General features: G+C 41.6%; 1 protein-coding gene across 20 annotated transcripts in view; it reads right to left on the reverse strand.

Annotated features, from left to right (window-relative positions):
- The window catches only part of NUMA1 (nuclear mitotic apparatus protein 1), a 77,351-nt gene that overhangs the window by 45,538 nt on the left and 8,691 nt on the right, over window positions 1-23,122 (reverse strand). For 8 of the 20 annotated variants that reach the window (XM_016921503.2, XM_063784259.1, XM_001174474.4 and 5 more), the window contains exon 2: window positions 21,069-21,138. The exons of 3 other annotated variants lie outside the window; for them this stretch is intronic. The gene's annotated coding sequence lies outside the window, so the exon portion shown is untranslated. Of the gene's footprint in view, window positions 1-974; window positions 1,092-19,332; window positions 19,846-21,068; window positions 21,139-23,122 lie in introns of all 20 variants that reach the window. 9 more of the 20 variants (XM_063784268.1, XM_063784261.1, XM_016921492.2 and 6 more) reach the window with 3 other exon arrangements.

The raw sequence follows: 23,122 nt of genomic DNA on the forward strand, positions 1-23,122 counted from the left end.
CACTGCAACCTCCACCTGCCAGGTTCAAGCAATTCTCCTGCCTCAGCCTCCCGAGTAGCTGGGATTACAGGCACTCGCCAACATGCCGGTCTAATTTTTTTTATTTTTAGTAGAGATGGCGTTTCACCATGTTGGCCAGGCTGGGCTTGAACTCCTTACCTCAGGTGATCCACCTGCCTGGGCCTCCCAAAGTGCTGGGATTACAGGAGTGAGCCACCGTGCCAGGCCGAAAATCAACTCCTTAATCAAAATAATCAAACAGCTCCAATTTCAAAATTAATCACTAAAGAATTTTTTTCTGAGGATCCAAGAGCTTTACAAACACTAAAGGGCCAAAACTCCTCTAAAAACAGCAAGCACCAAGAAAAGTCTTCTACTAGGAGGGATGTTGGCAGTGTCTCAAGGGTTAGAGGGGGAGGCTGGAAGGAAATGCTGGTGCTAAAGGGAAGGACTGCTGTTTCAGGAGCCTGACCTTGAGCTTATTTACCATGGCCTCATTGTCCCTCTCCAGAGGATAGTGGCTGATTAATGAGGCAGTGTTGGTAAGTCTGAGGCTTCCTGGGGAGAAAAGCAGAGGGCAAATCAAAACCCAGAGAGGATTCATTACAACATCCAACAGGCCAACTCAGTTCTCTCTCAAGAAGGCCTTTCTACAAAACAGCTAAGAACCTCTCCACCCTGTTTCACTGTCACAGAGGAGTAAAATGGCTCTGTCCCTACAGGCAACATATCAACATATCTAGCACAATGTTTGCTCACAAACACAGAACTAATTATAAGAAATGTGAAAGAACCTGAAACACAGGGGGAATACTGTTACTGGAGACAGCCTCCATAGTGGTAGAAAACATAGTAGATCTGGTGTTGAAAGCCCCTGGAGGGGTGATGGGTCACTTACTAGCTATGTGGCTTAATGCAAGTCACAGAGGCAAATTACTGAGAACCAAGCTAGGGTCGGATCAGCTCTAAAGTACCTTTTCAGGGCCAGGCACAGTTGCTCATGCTTGTAATCCCGGCACTTTTGGAGGCCAAGATGGGAGGATCACTTGAGCCAAGGAATTTGAGACCAGCGTGGGCAACATAGTGAGAACCTGTCTCAAAAAAAAAAAAAAAAAAATATATATATATATATATATATATATATATTTTGTGTGTGTGTGTGTGTGTATATATATATTTGCCTATTCATCTATCTATAGATAGATAAATAAATAGATATATATCAAAAAAAGAAAATTGGCTGGGCATGGTGGTATGTGTCTGTAGTCCTGGCAACTTGGGAGGCTGAGGTGGGAGGATCACTTGAGCCCAGGAGTTTGGGGTTACAGTGAGCTATGATCATGCCACTGCACTCTAGCCTGGGCAACAGAGTGAGACCCTGTCTCTAAAAAAATAAAATAAAGTACCTTTCCACTTCCAAAAATTCCCATGATTCTTTCCACAGGATACCATTCTCAACAACAAATCTTGTAGTAGAACTTGTCTCCTCAGAATCTGGTCAAAACATCACTAGTTAGGGTGTTCTTTCCAAAAAAATAGCAAATCTCCTAGAAACAGGCACATTGTGTGTTACCCTATTAGGACCCACCCCCAAAGCGAGGCACATGTGGGTGCTTCATTAATACTCTGTTGAAAGGAGGAGGTCCTTGGAAACTGGTAGTACCAACTTAGCATGGCATACAATGAAAGGTGATTGGAGCCACACTCGAGGAACTACAAGGCAGCTTTTCATAAATAAAAGCCACAAAATGCAATTTATAACTACATCTGTCTAAACAGACTAAAGAAAAGTAGCTTTCTATACCTAGGTCTTCACCCCTTCTCCTCCCCACCTCTCTACTTTATCATCCCTGTCCTACACAGCACTGAGACCCCTGTCTTTCTGGTTCCAGGTCCACTTTTCCTTTTTCCACACCAGAATGTCTTTAATCACTGATAGAAATGAACAAACATGAATATGAGTTCTAAACAGGAAGACAGATTGCCTCAAGAACCAACTTGTCAAGATGTTACTAATAAGTGAAATAAGTGGGAATGGTGTCTAACATGGGCATGATAAAATAAAACCCTAAAATACATACTGTGCTAGGGATTTGAACAAACTTCAGGATTTTTAAGGAAGGCTGTGTCTCACATCTCAATTAATCTTCCCAAAAGAACCCTAAGAGGCAAGGTTTATTCCAATTTTATAAATTAGGAACCTAAGGCTCAGTAAAAAGAAAATACCTGCCTCAAGGTCGACTGGTAAGGCTGCAGAGCCAGAACTCAAACAGATGTCTTCTAAATCCAGTGCTCTCTCCAGCACATCTCAGCTACATCCTCTATCTTTCTCATCAGTATAGGTCTTCATGTATACAAAGCATTTCTGCATTCATTGTTCACACTGCTTCTGCCACAGCTCATGAAAAGGACAATGCAGATGTCTAAATGGCACCAGATCTATACCCACCTTTTTTTTTTTTTTTTTTTTTTGAGACAGGGTCTTGCTCTGTCACCCAGGCTGGAGTGCAGTGGCACAATCATAGCTCGCTGCAACCTCAAACTTCTGGGCTCAAGTGATCCTCCCGCCTCAGCCTTACAAGTAGCTGCTGCTACAACAGGCACGCGCCACCAAGCCTGGCTATTTTTAATTTTTAGTAGTGATGAAGTCTCGCTATGTTGCCTATGCTGGTCTCGAACACCTGGGCTCAAGCGATCTGCCTGCATTGACCTCCCAAAGTGTTGGAATTAAACGGTGTGAGCCACCGTGCTGTCCTATCCACACTTTTAAAGATGCTAATAAATAACGTGATCACCATCAGAGAAAATAAATCCTATGTATCTGGCATCACTGAGAAGTACAAAATTTCACACAAGCAATTTTCCTACTAACTGAAATTTATCCCTTTTAAGGCAAAGCTCTTTCTTTATATCAAAACATATTCTCCAAAATACATAAGATATGTTACTCTTTACTTAGAATTAATGAAATTTAATCAGGGATATTCGACTATAAACATGAATAAACATCCTACATACTGTGCTAGGAATTCAAAGATTTTTTTTTTTTTTTTTTTTTGAGACAAGGTCTCACTCTGCTGCCCAGGCTGGAGTGCAGTGGTGCAATCTCAGCTCACTGCAACCTCCACCTCCCAGGCTCAAGTGATCCTCCCTACCTCAGCCTCCCAAGTAGCCGGGGCTACCGGTGTGCAGGACCATGCCCAGCTAGTTTTGTACTTTTTGTAGAGATGGGGTTTTGCCATTTGCCCAAGCTGGTCTCAAACTCTTGAGCTCAAGCGATCAGCCCACCTTGGCCTCCCAAAGTGCTGGGATTACAGGTGTGAGCCACTGTGCCTGGCCCAAGGGTAAATCTTTAAACTTGAGTTTATAATCTTGTAGAGGAAGAGACACATCTGTAACCATAATATGAAGCCAAAGACCATGGGCTTGGGGTGTGCTGAAAGGAAGGTAAGATAACACAAGCAAGGCTAGTGGGGACCAACAACCCAGGGTGACTTACTGAAGAGAAGTGGGAGGCACTGAAAAGTCCTGGGCAGGAGAATGGTATACTAATTGTGCTTTTTGAAAAGATGACTCTAGCACAACAGTGAGGCCAGAGGCAGAAAATGGACTTAGGTGGCAGCGATAGAGGTAGAGAGAAAACTGCACTGCCAGGGCAGGGGCAGTAGGAACTAAAACAGGTGGCTCTGAAAGGCATTACAGACGTAGAGACAATGCTCTTAGCATATAGGGGCGTGGGAAAGGTGGGGAGCTAAAGAGAACACTAAGATTCTTGCTTTCATGGAAAGATTTCAGAACAAGAAAATAAGAGTAGGTACTGGTTTAAAGGAGCGTGAGGGACTAACTCAGGATGGGATGATGGGGAATGCTTTATAGAGGAAGTGACATTTAAGCTAGATATTAAAATATGAGCAGGATAAGTAGAGTTTCACCAAAAAGTAAAAAAGCATTCTAGGCAGAGAAAACAGCACATGCAAAGACAGACCATATTACAGTTGAACAATGGCATGCAGTTTTAGGGAGGTGCATCAGATGATAAGAAGGGTAGTAAGTAAGGCCAGGGGCGGTGGCTCACGCCTGTAATCCCAGCACTTTGGGAGGCCAAGGCAGGTGGATCATGAGGTCAGGAGATTGAGACCATCCTGGCCAACATGGTGAAACCCCGTCTCTACTAAAAACACAAAAATTAGCTGGGTGTGGTCACGTGCCTGTAATCCCAGCTACTCAGGAGGCTGAGGCAGGAGAATCATTTGAACCCAGGAGGTGGAGGTTGCAGTGAGCCGAGATCATGCCACTGCACTCCAGTCTGGTGTGCTCCAGTCAGAGCAAGACTCCATCTCAAAAAAAAAAACAAGGGTAAGTAATATTAAATTGTGAGGCACTTGCCTCATACTAAGAAATTGTAGGTGATGAGAAGACAATCAAGGTTTCTAAAGGAAGACGGTAAAGGGGAGCAGCATGATCAGGGCTATGTTTCAGAAGGGAAACTGTATAAAGTACAGACTGGAATGGTAAGACACAGGAGGAAGGCAATAGAGCATAATGGCTAAGATTACGAGGTCTGAACTTAAGACAACCTAATACAAATTCTGGGTTTATAGCTTAATAGCTCTGCAACCTTGGGCAAGTTATTTACTCTCTCTGTGCCCTCATTTTCCCCAGCTGTAAAATGGGAATAATAATAGTACTTTATCAGGCACATGCCACCACACCTGGCTATTTTTTTTTAATTTTTGTAGAGACAGGATCTTGCTATGTTGTCCAAGCTGGTCTCGAACTCCTCAACTAAAGTGAAGCTCCCACCTTGGCCTCCCAGAGCACTGGGATAACAGGTATGAGCCACTGTGCCCAGCCCATAGTTCCTAATTACACCTTTTTGTATTTTATTAATTTATCTTTCTCTTACTGCCTTAAGTTCCATGAAATCACAAACTGTGTGCTCACCACTGAATTCTTAGAAATCAGCACAATGGCTGGCACAGCATGAGTGCTTGATAAATACTTCTTGAATGAATGAAAGGTTCCAAACTATATATTTTAAATGAATTCTATTTAAATGTAACCTTTATATAGAACCCCAGGACACACAGAAGAAGACAGTTTGAAGTAAGGGATATTTGGAGACTTGTTCCCTCTGCTTCCCCCTGGTTCTTAAGTCAGTTCTATAGTTCTGTAAAGCTTTACAGAATGCAGTGCAAAAACCATTGTCTGTTACAAGCAAGAAGTAATGTATGTCTGAAGTAAGGCAATGACAATAAAGATGCAACAATAGCTTTGAGAACTATTTATGATAGGCCCTGACAACCAATTACAGTAGGCCTTCTGTATCCATGGGTTCCACATGTGTGGATTCAACCAACCTGAGATGAAAAACATTTTGGGGAAAAAAAAGCATCTGTACTGAAGATGTATAAACTTTTTTTTCTTGTCATTATTCTAAACAATACAATGTAACAACTATTTACATAGTATTTACATTGCATTATATAAGTAATCCAAGGATGATTTAAACTATACGAAGGACGTGTGAAGGTTATATGCTAATATTATACCATTTTATATAGAGACTTGAGCATCCAAGGATTTTGGTATCTGTGTGAAGTCCTGGAACCAATCCCCACAGATGCTGAGGGACAACTGTATAAATGAAGAATGAGAAAAGGAAAATTCTTGAAGCACCTCTAAATTTCCTAGCTTGAGTGAACAAATAAATGAACATGTGTGCCAAAAAGCAAGATAAGAATTTAAGAGTGGCTGGGCACGGTGGCTCACGTTTGTAATCCCAGCACTTTGGCAGGTCAAGGCAGGTGGATCGCTTGAGGCCAGGAGTTCGAGACCAGCCTGGCCAACATGGTGAAACCCTGTCTCCACTAAAAATACAAAAAAATTAGCCGGGCACGGTGGCAGGCACCTGTAATCCCAGCTACGCGGGAGGCTGAGGCAGGAGAATTGCTCAAACCCAGGAGGTGGAGGTTGCAGTTAGCCAAGATCACACAATTGCAATCCACCCTGGGAAACAAGAGCAAAACTCCATCTCAAAAAAAAAAAAAAAAATGTAAGAGTAACAATAACAATTTCCATTCATTTGAACATAGTATCACCCCTATCAAGCAAATACTATTAATACCCTCAAGTTATAGAATAAATCTTTCACGATGTTAAGCAACTGTCATGATCCTTATTAGCAAAGATCATGAGGCTAATAAGTAGCAGAATTAAGTTTCAAACCCAAGACTGTCCCACTCCAAGCCCAAAATCTAAACCATCTTGCTATATTGGCAAGCAGTTTGAGAGTTAGGTCTTAGACGTGAGATATCTACTGGATATACAGTTAGAAATAATCAGTAACTAATGAAAAATATGATTTGGGGTTAGAGATAAGGATCTGGGCTCCATTTGGAAGACTGAATAAATTCAGAAGAGTGTCTATGAGAAGATCATGCTTGCTTGTAAGGCCTGTAAATGGGTGATGTACGCATTTGCGATTGAAGTTTGTTGATTTACCAAGGTCTCTGCCTTGCATAGATCTAGTGGGCATCAGCATTAAGAGAGGAAGTAAAAAACTTTAGGAGAAATTCCAGATCTCTGGGGATTCCTGTTAGGACCTTTATATTATTTTTGTTTTGGGAGAATTTAACAGAAAGACAGTGACACCAATGTCAACAAAAAAAAAATGAGACAGCAAAGGTGATAAAGAGAATAGATTTGGGGATCATCATTTTCTCTTCTGCTTGAGATTCCACAGCTCTCAACAAAAATGACTATTATTTGTGTATGGCTCTTTACAACTAACAAAGTATTTCCCATTTACAAGGTATTTCCTGTTTACCAATAATGTCAGATGAACCTCACAACAGCTGTTTAAGGTGAGGGCATTATTATTTTCACTTTACCAAAGAGGAATGAAGTCCAGAAAAGTTAAGTTTACCTTGTCTAAGGTCATACAGCTAAAAAGCAACTGGGCCACGATGTAACCACGGTTTTCTGGCTCCTAATCTGGGGCTCTTTCCAGAAGACTCACCTGAGATAACATGAGCCACTCACTTATGAACCAAGAGTCATCATCCCTATGTATAGTTTCACTGCGTTTAAAAATAAAACAATAGGGGGATAGTGACTGGGAAGGGGCTAATGGTATGCTGGTAATGTTCTGTTTCTTGATGTAGGTGCTAGTAACACAGGTGTGTTCACCTTGTGGAAAGTCCTTGAGCTGTAAACTTTGTGTACTTTTCTGTATATATGTCATACTGTAATTATTAAATACCAGGCAAGCCAGGTCAGGAGGCTTTCACTTGTAATCCCAATGGCTCAGGAGGCTGAGATGGGAGGATCACTTGAGCCCAGGAATTCAAGACCAGCCTGGGTGACAAAGCAAGACCCCCATCTCTCAAAAAAAAAAAATTCAGCTGGGCGCGGAAGCTTACACCTGTAATCTTAGCACTTTGAGAGGCCGAGGCAGACAGATTACCTGAGGCCAGGAGTTCGAGACCAGCCTGACCAACATGGTAAAACCACATCTCTACTAAAAATACACATACACACACATACACACACACAATTAGCCAGGTGTGGTGGTGCACGCCTATAATCCCAGCTACTCAGAAGGCTGAGGCACAAGAATTGCTTGAACCTGGAAGGTGGAGGCTGCAGTGAGATGAGATCATACCACTTCACTCCAGCCTGGGTGACAGAGTGAGACTCTGTCTCAAGAGAAACAACAACAAATAAAAAAAAATTAGCCAGGTATGGTGGCATGCCTGAAGTCTCAGCTACTCAGGAGGCTGAGGCAGGAGGATCACTTGAGCTCAGGAGTTTGAGGCTTCAGTGAGCTACGATTGTGCCACTGTACCCCAGCCTGAGTGACGCAGCAAGATCTCATCTCTTTTTTTTTTTTTTTTTTGAGTTGGAGTTTTACTCTTGTTGCCCAGGCTAGAGTGCAGTGGTGTGATCTTGGCTCACTGCAACCTCCGCCTTCCAGTTTCAAGCGATTCTCCTGCCTCAACCTGCCAAGTAGCTGGGATTCCAGGTGTCTACCACCACCCCCAGCTAATTTTTGTATTTTTAGTAGAGACAGGGTTTCACTATGTTGGCCAGGCTGGTCTTGAACTCCTGATCTTGTGATCCGCCTGCCTCAGCCTCCCAAAGTGCTGGGATTACTGGCATGAGCCATCACGCCTGGCCAAGATCCCATCTCTTTAAAAAAAAAAAAAAAAAAAGGCAAGCCAAACTGATAATCAAAACTCAGGAACACTAAGTTGGATGCGTCACATTTTTTACTCAATTTCTCAAACAGTAGCTACATATAGGACATCTACCAGTTATATAAGGATGTACAAAATTCTTGCACACTCAAATAACATATCCACCCAATTGTCCCAATCCAGACTGTCTTAGTGATGTGAAAGAATCTGACAGGACTGGAAGTAACAGAAGCCCAGGAAAGGGCGGAGATTTTTGTTAATGAAAACAAAAATGGCATTGAAAATGGAACTATCCTACATCTTCATCAATGATGAGATATCTCAATTTCAGAGATAACAAAAATGTGAAAAAAAAATGGCCAGTGACAATTGAAAGATACTATCAATTGTAAAATACACCCCAATTTCAGTGTTAAAATATTAAAAAAGCAAAAAAAAAAAAAAAAAAAAGAAAGAAAGCATTTTAAAACAAAGGAAATATAATATTCTAATCTCAAAAGGTAGCTCAATTGTGGGATAACAGATTTGTGAAGCACATCTCCTTGTACAAGCTCTTTGTTTTAGAGATAAGGACACTAAAGCCTTCATTTAAGTTATTAAATAACCTTACTAAATTAAAGCTCACACATCAGAAAGTTGATAACTACAATTACAAAGCTGGTTCCTTCAATGCTCGTTCTCCTGCCACTACCCAGATGCCTCCTTTAAATCCAAAAGAAGATTTACATATTAATTCCATATTAAAACTCTATTTTGACTTTCATATTTCTTTACTTCATTAACTCACTAAAAAATAATAAAAGTTAACCTTTAAAAATCAATTAAAGCTGGGCGAGGTGGCTCATGCCTATAATCCCAGCACTTTGGAAGGCTGAGGCAGGTGGATCGCCTGAGGTCAGGAGTTCCAGACCAGCCTGGCCAACATGGTGAAACCCCATCTCTACTAAAAATACAAAAATCAGTTGGGCATGGTGGCAGGTGCCTGTATTCCCAGCTACTTGGGAGGCTGAGGCAGAAGAATCACTTGAACCCAGGAGGTGGAGGTTGCAGTGAGCCAAGATTGTGCCACTGCATTCCAGCCTGGGCAACAAGAGCAAAACTACATCTCAAAAAAATAATAATAATAATTAATTAAGATGAAACGATGTTTAGGAAACTTCATTTCTTGCTTATACAAGTTTGTTTTCCTTGTTCTTCAAAACCAGTGAAGCAATACAAAGTTAGATAAAAGACAAAATTAGTAATCTCCCAGCCCCTTTCCATTCCTCTCCAAGGCCTCCTACAAGATGAGAAATGGTAACATATTTTTGTGTCCCCCAAAAACATAAATACAAATATATTGGAAAGGGTTTTGTTGTTCTGTTTTTAGAAAACTAGGTTTAAACTTTACACATTGCTCTGCAACTTATCTCATCTAACAATTTATCAACATCTCCCCAAGCATCAATAACTAAAATTCTAACTCATACTTTTAAAAAGCTACATAAAAGTCCATATAAGGGATATCCATAACGTGTTCACATATTTTTCTATTGAGGAAATGGCTATTTTCAGTGTTACCATTTCAAACAATGCTGTAATGAGTATCCTTGACGTATTTCAAGTGAAAGAAAAAAAACTATTTCTACACACATACTTTCCTTGTTGTCCCATGTTTTGATTACTCCCGGTCTCATCATCATCCCTACCTCCCTTGCTCAGAGAATCATCCTCAGGGTCCAGTGTGATGACAGAGAGCAAAGTAACTTGGAGAATGTCAAGACAAGACATGTGATAGTTACTGTTGGTAAATTGGAAATGGCCTGTCTTGGCTGCCTCTCTCAGTCACTTGCACATGCTATCCCCCTCCTCCCCTTACATGTGCTCCCTGTTCTGGTCTCAGCAGCTGCTTCCAACTCAACTGATGTGAGCACAGCTAGCTACTTTGTCACACTCCTAACCCTGGCAAGTGCAGACAGGCCCAGGAGCTCTCCAAACAATTGGAAAGGAGAAGGAATACATTATCACTGTGAAATAATATAATGCGGAGGTATCTAGAGTAAAATGTAAAACTCCCTCTTCATTAAGCCTCAACCCACATTTGCCGGTGACACTCCCCAGCTCAGAAGTGACCACTGTTAGAAGTCTGTTGTACAACCTTTTGGATTTTTCCTAAGCATGTACACATACAGGTATATATTCACATACAGGTATGTGTGTTTGGTCTACATATCTGTAATCATACCACATAATATGTTCTGCAACTTGCCCTTTTCACATAAAAATTTATTTGACATGTTTCCATACCAGCAAAAAACAGATTCCTCACATTTTTAATTAATTTTTTTTGAGACAAAGTCTCACTCTGTCATCCAGGCTGGAGTGCAGTGGCACCATCATGGCTCACTGCAACCTCGACCACCTGGGCTCAGGTGATCCTCCCACCTCAGCCTCCTGGTAGCTGGGACTAAAGGTGCGCACCACCATACCCAGCTAATTTATTTGTAGAGATGGGATTTCACCATGTTGCCCAAACTGTTCTCAAACTCCTAGGCTCAAACAATCCGCCCACCTTGTCCTCCCAAAGTGCTGGGATTACAGGTGTGAGCTATCATGGCTGGCAATTCCTTAAACTTTTAAAAGCTTAAAAAAATCCTATGTAAGAATGTGCCACAACTTTATTTTCCCATTTTGCTACATCTGGACATTTAGGTTGTTCACAGTGTTTTGCATGTCAAAGAATGCTGTATTGATAACACTGGCAGCACATCTCTAATTTTACACACAAGCTAATATTTCTCTAGGATATATACCAATAATTAGAATTAATGGGTTGAAAAGCTTGTGTATTTTAAATGTCAACAGATATTCCCAAATTACCATCTAAAACTGTACTAGTTTATAGTCTCACCAACAGAGGATAAAAATTCCCATCTACACCCTTCTACCAATATATTTTATCAATATATAAGATAGAATATATTATTGTTTTAATTTATATCTTATTTCCAGAAAAGTTAAACATCTCCTCACATATGCAACTGTTCATTCTTATTTCTTATGAAAGGTATTACCATTTTGATTTTAAACGTGAGGGTTCAGAGATGCTAGAGTGACACAACCAGTAAGTAGCAGACATCAAAGCTGTTTTTTTAACAATTTCCCATCAAAACTAGGCCTCTTTCTGTCAAGTGTAATTCCCCCTACCAGCAGCCAGCAAACTATGGCCTATAAGTTAGCAGCCCATATTTTGTAAATCAGGTTTTACTAAAACATAGCCACGCCCATTCATTTAAGTATTGTCTATGGCTGCTTTTGTTCTCCAATGGCAGAGGTGAGTAGTTACAACCACATGGTCTGCAAAGCCTAAAATATTTACTACTGGGGTCTAAACAGAAACAATAAACTTGCCTAAGCACAGTGACTCACACCTGTAATCCCAGTGCTCTGGGAGGCTGAAGAAGGTGGACTGCTTGCTATTTGAGCCCAGGAGTTCGAGACCAACCTGGGCAACATGGCGAGATTCCATCTCTACAAAAATTAGAAAAATAGCCAGTTGTGGTGGCATGCACCTGTAATCCCAGATACTCAGGAGGCTGAGGTGGGAGGACTGCTTGAGCCTGGAAGGCCAAGGCCGTGGTGAACTGCCATTGTGCCACCACATCCCAGCCTGGAAGACAGAGTGAGACTCCATGTCGAAAACAAAACGCACACACACAAAAAAAACAAGAGTTAAAAACTAAAGAAAAGCTCAGGTCTGGGCACAGTGGCTCATGCCTGCAATCCCAGTACTTAGGAAGGCTGAGCGAGACCCCATCTCTACAAAAAATAAAAAAAATTAGGCTAGGCACGGTAGCCCACACCTGTAATCCCAGCATTTTGGGAGGCCGAGGCGGGCGGATCACGAGGTCAGGAGAATCCAGACTGTCCTGGCCAACATGGTGAAACCCCATCTCTACTAAAAATACAAAAATTAGCTGGCCATGGTGGCGTGTGCCTGTAATCCCAGCTACTCAGGAGGCTGAGGCAGGAGATCACTTGAACCAAGGAGTTGGAGGCTGCAGTGAGCTGAGATCGTGCCACTGCACTCCAGCCTGGCGACAGAGCAAGACTGTCTAAAAAAATTTTTTTAATTAAAAATTAGCCAGGCACAGTGCTGTGTGCCTGTAGTTCCAGCTACTTGGGAGGCTGAGGCAGGAGGACCCCTTGAACCAAGGAGTTCGAGGTTGCAGTGAGCTATGATCACACCACTGCACTCCAAAATCTGGGTGATAGAGCAAGACCCTGTCTCAAAACAAAAAAAGAAAAGCTTCTCGGTGGGGATTAGTTATGGTCTAATTGGCCACAGCCAGAGCATGGCTATGTTACAGTGTGTGGCTCATTTTCAAATAACTTTATATGCAGTATAGGTCTGGTATATAATCCCAAAGGAAAGAGCCCAAAACACTCAAATGAAGTCAAAAGACTTATCTTTACTTATGGGTTGCAACACTAAAAGATTTTCTATGCACTACTCTTCGTCTTCCTTGTTTCTTTTCTTTTCTTTTTTTTTTTTTTTTTTTGAGACAGAGCCTCATTCTGTTGCCCAGGCTGGAGTGCAGCGGTACAATCACAGTTTACCACAGCCTCAACCTCTCAGGCTCAAGCGATCCTCCTTCCTCAGACTCCTGAGTAGCTGGGACCACAGGCAGGTACCACCACACCTGGCTAATTTTTGTATTTTTTGTAGAGACAGGGCCTTGTCATGTTGCCTAAGCTCATCTCAAACTCCTGGGCTCAAGTAATCCTGCCTCTGCCTCCCAAAGTGCTGGGATTATAGGCATGAGCCACCATGCCTGGCCCCTTATTTAATTTCATCTGGTTCCTACTGTCCTTCAATGATTTTGACAATGTAGTTCCTATCCACACACCACAATAATACAAAACCAAAGCAAACTCCACTATGTCTGCTGCTAAACACCCCCAACAAACACACATACACATCACACCACACCACACAACACGACACAGGTGTCTCCTTCCCTTTTGCTAGCAGATTCGCTAGGAAGCAGCTGCACATTTCCAGCAAGTCGAACAAACTGCTGAGAGCTAGGGTCCCTGACCATTGTGGGAAAGGAAGGCCAATTCTCCCCTCTAGATTGTACCCTTCTGAAGATCCTGGCCATGAAAGAAGTCATTTCTCCAGAGAATTTTAAGCCATTCAGTTCCTGTACGGCAGGCAGGAAAGGTGTCATCCTCCCCATTTCATCAGTGGAGGAACTCAGTGTAACTTGTTTCATTTCCTCTTACTTCAAAAGGTCATTTTAAGTAATAGGGTCATTTAGGTAATATCAGTGATCTTTTTAATTTCTCCTCGCATTCTCTCCCAAATTTTGGTTTTACAAAATAATGGTTAAAAAAAAAAAAGCTATCATACTCTCCACGAAATTTAACTTAATCTAGAATTTTGAATGAGAAATTAATAATCAAAGAACAGTGCATTTTAGGCCAGGCACGGTGGCTCACTCCTGTAATCCCAGCACTTTGGGAGGCCAAGGCGAGCAGATCACCTGAGGTCAGGAGTTTGAGACCAGCCTGGCCAACATGGTGAAACCCCATCTCTACTTAAAATACAAAAAAGTAGCTGGGTGTGGTGGTACGCACCTGTAATCCCAGCTACTTGGGAGGCTGAGGCAGGAGAATCGCTTGAACCTGGGAGGTGGAGGTTGCAGTGAGCCGAGATCGTGCCATTGCACTCCAGACTGGGGGACAAGAGTGAGACTTCATCTCAAAAAACAAACAAAGAACAGTGCATTTTCTTACACAAATAAACAGGTATTAAGTGGTTCTCTGGATAGCAATTTGGCAATACAAATCAAAATTAATGCCTATAATCCTAGCACTTTGGGAGGCCAAGGTGGGCGGATCACCTGAGGTCAAGAGTTTGAAACCAGCCTGACCAACATGGAGAAACCCGTCTTAAAAAAATACAAAATTAGCTGGGCGTGGTGGCACATGCCTGTCATCCTAGCTACTCGGGAGGCTGAGGCAGGAGAATCGCTTGAACCTGGAACAGGTGGAGGTTGCAGTGAGCTGAGATCGTGCCATTGCACTCCAGCCTGGGCAACAAGAGCGAAACTCCATCTCAAAAACAAAACAAAACCTTGATATTTGGGCCAGGTGTGGTGGTGGCACATGCCCAAAATCCCAGCACTTTGGGAGGCTGAGGTGAAAGGACTGCTTGAGCCCATGAGTTCAAGACCAGCCTGGGCAACATAGTGAGACCTCATCTCTACAAAAAATAAAAAATTAGCCAGGCATGTGCACACCTGCAGTCCCAGTTACTCGGGAGGCTGATGTGAGAGGATCACTTGAACCCTGAAAGGTTGAGGCTGCGGTGAGCTGTGATCATACCACTGCACTCCAGCCTGGGTGACAGAGTGAGACCCTGTCTCAAAACAAAGAAACAAAGAAACAAAAATGTTCATATTTGGCTGGGTATGGTGGCTCACACCTGCACTTTGAGAGGCCGAGGCAGGATGATCTCTTGAGGTCAGGAGTTCAAGACCAGCAATCTTCTCGCCTCAGCCTCCCAAAGTGCTGGTGCTAGGATGATGGGTGTGAGCCACTGCACCCAGCCTAAGATAGTAAATTTTGTTACATACATCTTACCAAAACTCAAAAAAAAAAAAAAAAAAAAAGCTGGCTGGGTACAGTGGTTGAAGCCTGTCATCCCAGCACTTTGGGAGGCCAAGGTAGGAGGATTGCTTGAGCCCAGGAGTTCAAGACCAGCCTGGGCAACACAGTGAGACCATGTCTCTACAAAAAATTTAAAAATTAGCCAGGTGTGGTGGCATACACCTATAGTCCCAGCTACTCAGGAGGCTAAGGTGGGAGGATCACTTGAGTCTGAGCCTGGGAGGCTGAAGCCGTAATAAGCTGTGATCATACCACTGCCCTCTAGCCTGGGCAACAGAGTGAGATCTTGTGTCAAAAAAAAAAAGAAAAAGAAAAAGAAACAAAAAGAATTAAAAAAAAAAAAAATCTCATGTTCTTTCATCAAATAATTCCAATCACAGAAATAAAAGTTTAGGAAATAATCTGAAATACAAAGATATATGGACATTAACAGAATTATTTATCATTCTGAAAAACTGAAGGAAAACTAAATATCTAACAATAAATTATGGCAAGAATATACATATGATGAAATCTTATGCAGTCACTTAAAGTGTTTTAAATAAGTTTGGCTGGGTACAGTGGCTCACGTCTATAATTCCAGCACTTTGGAAGGCTGAGGTGGGATGATTGCTCAAGCCCAGGAGTTCAAGACCAGCCTGGGCAACATAGTGGACTCCACTTCTACAAAAAATAAAAATAAAAAAAATAGCTGGGCATGATGGCATGCGCCTGTAGTCCAGCTACTTGGGAAGCTAAAGCGGGAAGATCACTTGAGCCCAGGAGGTCAAGGCTGCAGTGAGCTAGGATTGCAACTGTACCACTGCACTCCAGCCTGAGTGACAGAGCAAGGCCCCGTCTCTGGGGGAAAAAAAAAAAGTTTTAAATAATTTTAATGACATGGGGAAATACTCAAGAAATGTTGAATTTTAAAAGCAGGATATAGGCTGGGTGCAGTGGCATATGCCTGTAATCCCAGCCCTTTGGGAGGCCAAGGCAGGTGAATCGCTTGGGCTCAGGAGTTCAAGACCAGCCTGGGCAACATGGTGAAACCCTGCCTCTACAAAAAATAAAAAATTAGCCGGGCATGGTGGCATGCACCTGTAGTCCTAGCTATTTGGGAGGTTGAGGTAGGAGGATTGCTTGAGCCCAGGAGGTTGAGGCTGCAGTGAGCTGTGATCGTACCACTGCACTGAAGCCTGGGTGAGAGAGTGAGACCCTGTCTCAAAACAAACAAACAAAAAGGCAGGATAAAACTATTATGGTATGGCCCCATTTTTAAAACTATATATACAAATATTTATAGACAGATAGATATATCATATACATATTTATCCCTCTCCCCACATACTTGTGAGTTTGTATATGTGTATGTATACGTGTAAGGAAGTATACCAAATAATGTTCATTTCTGAGTTGTGGAATTATGGGTGCCTTTTACTTTCTCCCTTAACACATTATTTTTCATGTTTTCTAAATAGTACCATCATATACAATTAGGAAAAAATTACTTTCATATTGTTTAATCTAGTAATCTATTTGTAGATATGTATCATAAGAAAATAACCAAAAACGTAGACAAAAACTTATGCATAATAATGTTCATATAAAGATACACAAAAAACTATTAATAAATAATGGTTACTTCTACAGGGCAGAATTAGGGTAAAGACTTATTTGGGGACTTATTTGTTATATCTATTACAAAAATGATTTGAAAAAAATTCCATTATTATTTGAAAAAACCTGAAAGCATATAAAAATCCTATATGATAGACTATCATGCAGCCACTACAAATATTTATGAAGAGTATATATAAATTTATATAATGAAAAAATGGTAATTGGGGAAAAAAGCAGAATATAAAATTTTAGGTAATATATGATCTGGAAATTGCAAAACCAGAAATATACAAGCACAAAATACTGAAAGAAAATAGGCTAAAATAAGAACAGTAGTTTTCTCCAGATAGTGTGATTATGGGTGATTTCAGTTTTCTTCCTTATACTTCTCTGCGTTTTTCACATATCCTAGAATGAATATATACTATTTTTCAATCAGGCTTAAAAAATGTTTTTGGTTTCTGCCCTATAATGAAAAGCCTGCTCCTTGTGTGAAATTTTATCCACAAAGGATTATCAGCAGTAAGCAACCCATTAGCAAGAAGACTGTTCATAATGTATATGCCTAAGAAAATCATCTTTGGTGGGTCAGTGAGCTCAGTTTAAAGGGACACAGCTCTGACCACTTCCTGCCTTCTTGCTTTTGGAGTTGTTTTAGTAAATATAACTGAGGAATCAAGTTCTCAAACATGAGATGCCTGACAAACTTTATACTGTACTGTAAGAACCAGGACCACCACCTTCTCTCAACCTAACCTCTAAGACTTTACACTTAAGAATAGACAAGACCGGGCCGGGCGTGGTGGCTCATGCCTGTAATCTCAGCACTTTGGGAGGCCGAGGTGGGCAGATCACCTGAGGTCAGGAGTTTGAGACCAGCCTGACCAACATGGAGAAACCCCATCTCTACTAAAAATACAAAAATTAGCCGGGCGTGGTGGCACATGCCTGTATTCCCAGCTACTCGGGAGGCTGAGGCAGGAGAATCGCTTGAACCCAGGAGGCGGGGGTTGCGGTGAGCCGAGATCACGCCTATAGCCTGGGCAACAAGAGCGAAACTCTGCTCAAGAAAAAAAAAAAAAAAAGAATAGACAAGACCTAAATAACATAGACTGGGTCATGTTACTCTGTAAATCAAAAACACTTAACAGCTAATTACATGAAGAATAAAATCCAAATTTCTTAGCATAACACTTAAGGTTCTCTAAGATCCAACCCTCAAATTTCCTTCCCAGCCTCATCTTCAGTTCATTCCCTAAAATATCCTCTACCTCGGGCACATTTTCCCCATACATGCCAGGCATTTTCCAAGCTGTGTGCCTTTGCCCATGGTGTGACCTCCATTAAATGCCCTGTCTCCTAAACCTACTGAACTCCTATTCTTCCTTTACAACCTGGCTCAAATGCCTTCTCCCAAACTCTCCTTATCGCCCCCAAAATCAGGAACAATTGTTCTTTCCTCTATGTGCTCCCATATTGCTTGTTCCTCTACAAACTTAATTACAATCCTCCCTGGGTGGATGCTAGCTGTAATACTTGTTTCATTTTACTAAACTCCTGGAGGGCAGAAACCATTTTAAAATCATTTCCACTCCAGCACACTGCTTGCACACAGTAGGTACTAAATATGCTGCCTGAGTAAATGACAGCCAATTGGCCCTTATCTGAATTCTTTCAGTGGTACAGCCAGGGATGGCAAATTGTCAAAGAAGCTAGTCCCTCTAATTGCAAGTTATACATATAGCATGAGTGACCAGCAGAAAATGTCAAAGGCCTGCCACTTTAAGAGCACTGGCAAGATGACTATGTTTACACAATCCTAATTAAAACTAAAGGGCAATGAGGGAAAGAAGAGAAATAGGGAGATTAAGAGGTGTGGATTCTACAGGTCACCTCCTCTTCTTAGTGAGCTTGCTAGGCACTAGGCTGGAAGATCTGAGCTACAAAGTAGCCTATTTTATCTTTGGGGTAGACTGTAGGATCTAAGTATTGAAAAGCAACTAATTAGGCTACTTTGTCCTCCAGCAACTGGCCCTGCTCTTGGGCATTAACTTCCAACTGGTACACAAGGCTTTTTCTCTAAATGAATCCCACTGTACCAATCATTAGGAGAATCCCTTTAAAAAAGGCTTGAAATTAATAACAGCAGGAAACAAAGTCTCTCAATCCTCTGAATCACAATATCCACACTGTCCATTTTGATGAAATTCACCCCCACCTCCTTCAAACAATAGATCCTACCAAGGAATGACTTCTCTCAGGACCAACATGTCCTGTGATTGTTTTTCTGGAGCAAGCTTCCAGTGCCTGCTTCTCATTAAATAGCTACTTAATGTCTGATCACCCAGCTGTGACTATAAGTAGAGAGTAAAGTAACTATAATTTAGGAGGTAAAAAGGAAATTCCACTCCTACCCCAAGTGCAGTAGTCAAACAGCTTAGAATAGACATTTCCCTACCTCAAACCTTCTTAGGCTTATCCAATTTTCAGATCTAGAATTTTTAGCATCTCTTAACTCTTTCAATATAAAAATGAGGAAAACAATGTTTAGAGTAAGAAAGAGAATTGCAAATGATTGTACAGTAACTTAGTGACAGAATCTTTTGACCAGGCTAACACCTCATTTAACTGATGAGTTTTCAAGACTACTGTTTCCAGGAACAGGTTACAGGGCACTACAATATAATCAGCTTAATTTGCATATATTCAAGATAACAGCCCCTAGGCTTGACCCCTTCACCATCTTCCTGCCTACCTTTTTTCAAACCCACAACTGCTAACAACAACAAAAAAATAAATGTAGTGATTTAATACATCATTTCTCCCTAAAAAAAGACTGGAGCTACCAAACCATCTGCTTCAGCCTCACCACCTGGGATTCATCTTGATTGATTTGGGTGTGTTGGTGGGCAGTGGCTGCCACAGCCTGAAGAACTCTTCCAACTCTTTCTGGGGGTCTTCTGGAGATGGGACTGCAATGGCTCCTCAGCTGCAGTTTCCTATAGAGCAACATGTTGAAACACACTTGTTCCCTCAACACACTTGTGTTTCAGCCCTCAACACACTTGTGATTTGGGAGGAGTACCAGGAGAAAGACCAGTTTTTGGCAGGGCGCGGTGGCTCACGCCTGTAATCCTAGCACTTTGGGCGGCCAAGGCGGGTGGATCGCTTGAGGTCAGGAGTTCAAGACCAGCCTGACCAACGTGGTGAAACCCTGTCTCTACTAAAAATACAAAAAATTAGCTGGGCATGGTGGCACATGCCTGTAATCATAGCTACTAGGGAGGCTGAGGCAGGAGAATCGCTTGAACCCGAGAGGTGGAGGTTGCAGTGAGCTGAGATCCCGCCATTGCACTCCAGTCTGGGTGACAGAGAGAGACCCTGTCTGGAAAAAAAAAAAAAAAGAAAAGAAAGGCCAGTTTTCTCCATTATCTAGTCACCCCAACCTATAAGCAAGCATATGCACAGTCACTATAAAGGAAAGTGACTTGTTTTCCAGCAGACATTTCTAATCTTATTAAATCAAATGAAAACTGCAATCAAAATACTCTCCTTAGGAAGTTATTTACTTATTCTAACAAAACACTTCTTTGGGAGCTGCCTTTAAAGTCTACTCCATGTGAGACAAACAGAAAAATTCGGTGTTACTGTTTTATAGTCACACCTCATCCTTCACCAAAAAAGGTACTGCCTTGCATGAATCTTTGGCTCACGGCATCTTCTGGCTGTTTCTAAAAATTGAATCCACCAAGCTAAGAGTAAAGATTTGCTACCTCTGAGGATATTCAAAAGATTGGCTCAGAGGCAGTCTGAGGCAATGACACCATCACCAAAGGAAATCTAAAGGCTGAGAACACAATTACTTTGAAGGGGTCAAACTTAAAAACATTCTAATTGCCCCATAATTACAATCAAGGGGGCAAGACATGTACAATATCTGTCACATTTGTTCAACTATTATATCACTTTATAATTACACATTATATAATGATAAATTTTGGCCCTGGAAGAAATCTTCAAGATCATATAATCCCAACTGTCCCTTTTTACATATGAGAAAAGTTCAGTCCATTGAGGTTAGGCAATTTGTCCCTGGTCACACATCTGGTTAGCAACAGTCAGGATAAGAAACCCAGACACCCAAACTCCCAGCATAATGCACCCACACATACTTATGTATACAGCTCCTCCTCCCCTGCTTCTCACTTCCTTCACTCCCCTGATCAAAAGGGACAGAAATAACTTGGGACACTAAAGCACACCAAGAATGGTTCTGAAACCCAGTAGCAGAGAAATGATGGCTTAAAAACCAGGACTTCTCTGCAGTGGCCTCAATGGCCAATGTTTAGTGTCTGGCTCACAAGAGTTCTGGGCAATCTACCTCAGAGCAAGGGCCAATGAAAACCTCTGGACACCACCCTCCCACAGTTAGAAAAATATCTTTATTAAACCTCTCTGCTCTCCTCCTACAGTAACCTGTTTGCCTCAAATAATTGAAAGACGATCACTTTGAAGAATCTGGGTCAGGGAAAAAGTAAATGGTAGAGATCCTGCTCAGGACAAAGCTGACCTATGAAAAACTAGAGGGCAGAAACCATTTTGACTTACCTCCTGGTGGAAGCCTCCACACACTAGAACAGGGTGATCTCCAGCAGTCTGGCTTAGAATTAGTTTCCACCTAGGGAAGGGGCAAAGGGACAGGAATGATTATTCATTCCCCTAACCCACCCACTCTTAGTCAGCTCAGCCTCACATTATCCTGGGCAACCCCAGCGTTCTGTGGATCAGACAGCAAGCAGAAGGGAAGCCATGCAGGCCAGGTCAATGGGGTGAGTCAGTGGCAGAGCAGGAAGAGTCACTGGGGCAGAAATTCTGGCCTTCTGTGGCAAGACTGCCAAGCCACACCCACACTTGGTCAGCACTGTGAAGGCCCTGCCCTGTTAGGATTTCAGTCTTTAAGCCAGAAAGCTTCTTCCTCAGGAGGCCCCACACCACTCTCATTTTCAAGTGTCTCTCCTCCTGCTCAAAAATCTTCCACAGTTTTCTTCTCCCTAAAGCATCATATCTAAATTCTTTGGCTTAACTTTCCAAATCCTCCATTATATGGCCTCAAGTCATTTATTCAACCTTATTTCCCACTATTCTACAGAACATACTCTGAATTGATCAAGCCAGTCTTCCCACTTCTCTCTGCGTGAGCCAAGCCTTTTCTCATTTCCCTGCTTTCAATTATCCAGGAGTGGTAAATTCAAACATCTTCAGGGGTCAGGCAGGTAACAGAAACAAATTATCCAGGCAAGGCCCAGTGGCTCACAGCGGTAATCCCAGCACTTTGGGAAGCCAAGGTGGGCAGATCGCTTGAGCTCAGGAGTTCGAGACCAACCTGGGCAACATAGTAAAACTCCGTCTCTACAAAAATACAAAAAATTAGCCAGGTGTGGTGGAGTGTGCCTGGGTCCCACCCACTTGGGAGGCTGCAGTGAGCTGAGACCGTGCCACTGGACTCCAGCCTGGGCAACAGAGTGAAACCATGTATCCAAACAAAACAAAACAAAACAAAATGAATGATCCAGTGGGGCACATGGCAGATCTAGGAAACGCTGCACCCCCCTAAAGGCATTCAAATATTTTAATTCAAATATTTATGTAGTGTCTCACTGTGAGCATCACGATAACCTTTTAAATAGTTATTAATACTCTATCTTGCAAATGAGAAAACTTCCCCAAGGTTAGGTAACTGGCAAAATGCTGGGCACAGTCTCTAGACCTGTCTGATGCCAAAGCAAGAGCTCTACACCATTAGGCTTCTAGCAGTGCAAACACCATGGAAGATACAGAACCCTCAAAGTCACTTTTCATGATACACAACCTTAATAGTAGGATGGGAAGCCCAAATCACAGCTTATCTAACCATATCCCAACTGCCTCCAATTCTGTTCATTTTCCAAACCCCATCTTTCTGCCAAAGTATTTCATTCCTAGTTATCCAAGTCCTACTGAATTCCTTCTTCTGTAAATTCCTATAAGGTTTATAGATTAGACAACACAAATAAGTGCTAAATTATATACTGTCTTGCAAAATCAGATACTGCTTCTATGTATTTTAGTGTCAGCCTCATCAATCAAACTACTGTATTAATCTATATAGTTCTTCTACCAAAAATGCCTAACCTGAATCTAATCAAGAAGAATCAGACAAATGCTATGAAAGACAAAAAGGCATTCAGATTAAAAAAGAACTGTTCAAAGTTAAAGCAGACTAAAGACATGATAGTCATGACAACTAAGTGCATAAATACATGCATGATCCTTCAATGAATCCTGAATTTTAAAAAACTCAATAAAAGACATCATTGGGAAAAGATGAGAAATCTGAACAAGTATTATATACTGGATGTATTGAATCAATGTTAAGTTTCCTGAGTGTTAATAGTACTGTAGTTATATAGGAAGATACCTTTTTCTTAGAAAATACTTGCTGAAATAGGGATTAAATAACATGATATTTACATCTAACAGTCAAAAAGATTCAGAAAATGAAGGATAAATAGAGAGCAAATTTGGCAAAATGTTAATAGTGACTCTAAATGAGAAGTATACAAGTATTTGTTACATTATTTTGCAAAATATCTATAGGTTTGAAAATTTTCAAAATAAAATAA

Source organism: Pan troglodytes, chromosome 9 (assembly GCF_028858775.2).
Source record: "Pan troglodytes isolate AG18354 chromosome 9, NHGRI_mPanTro3-v2.0_pri, whole genome shotgun sequence".
Taxonomy (NCBI): Eukaryota; Metazoa; Chordata; class Mammalia; order Primates; family Hominidae; genus Pan; species Pan troglodytes.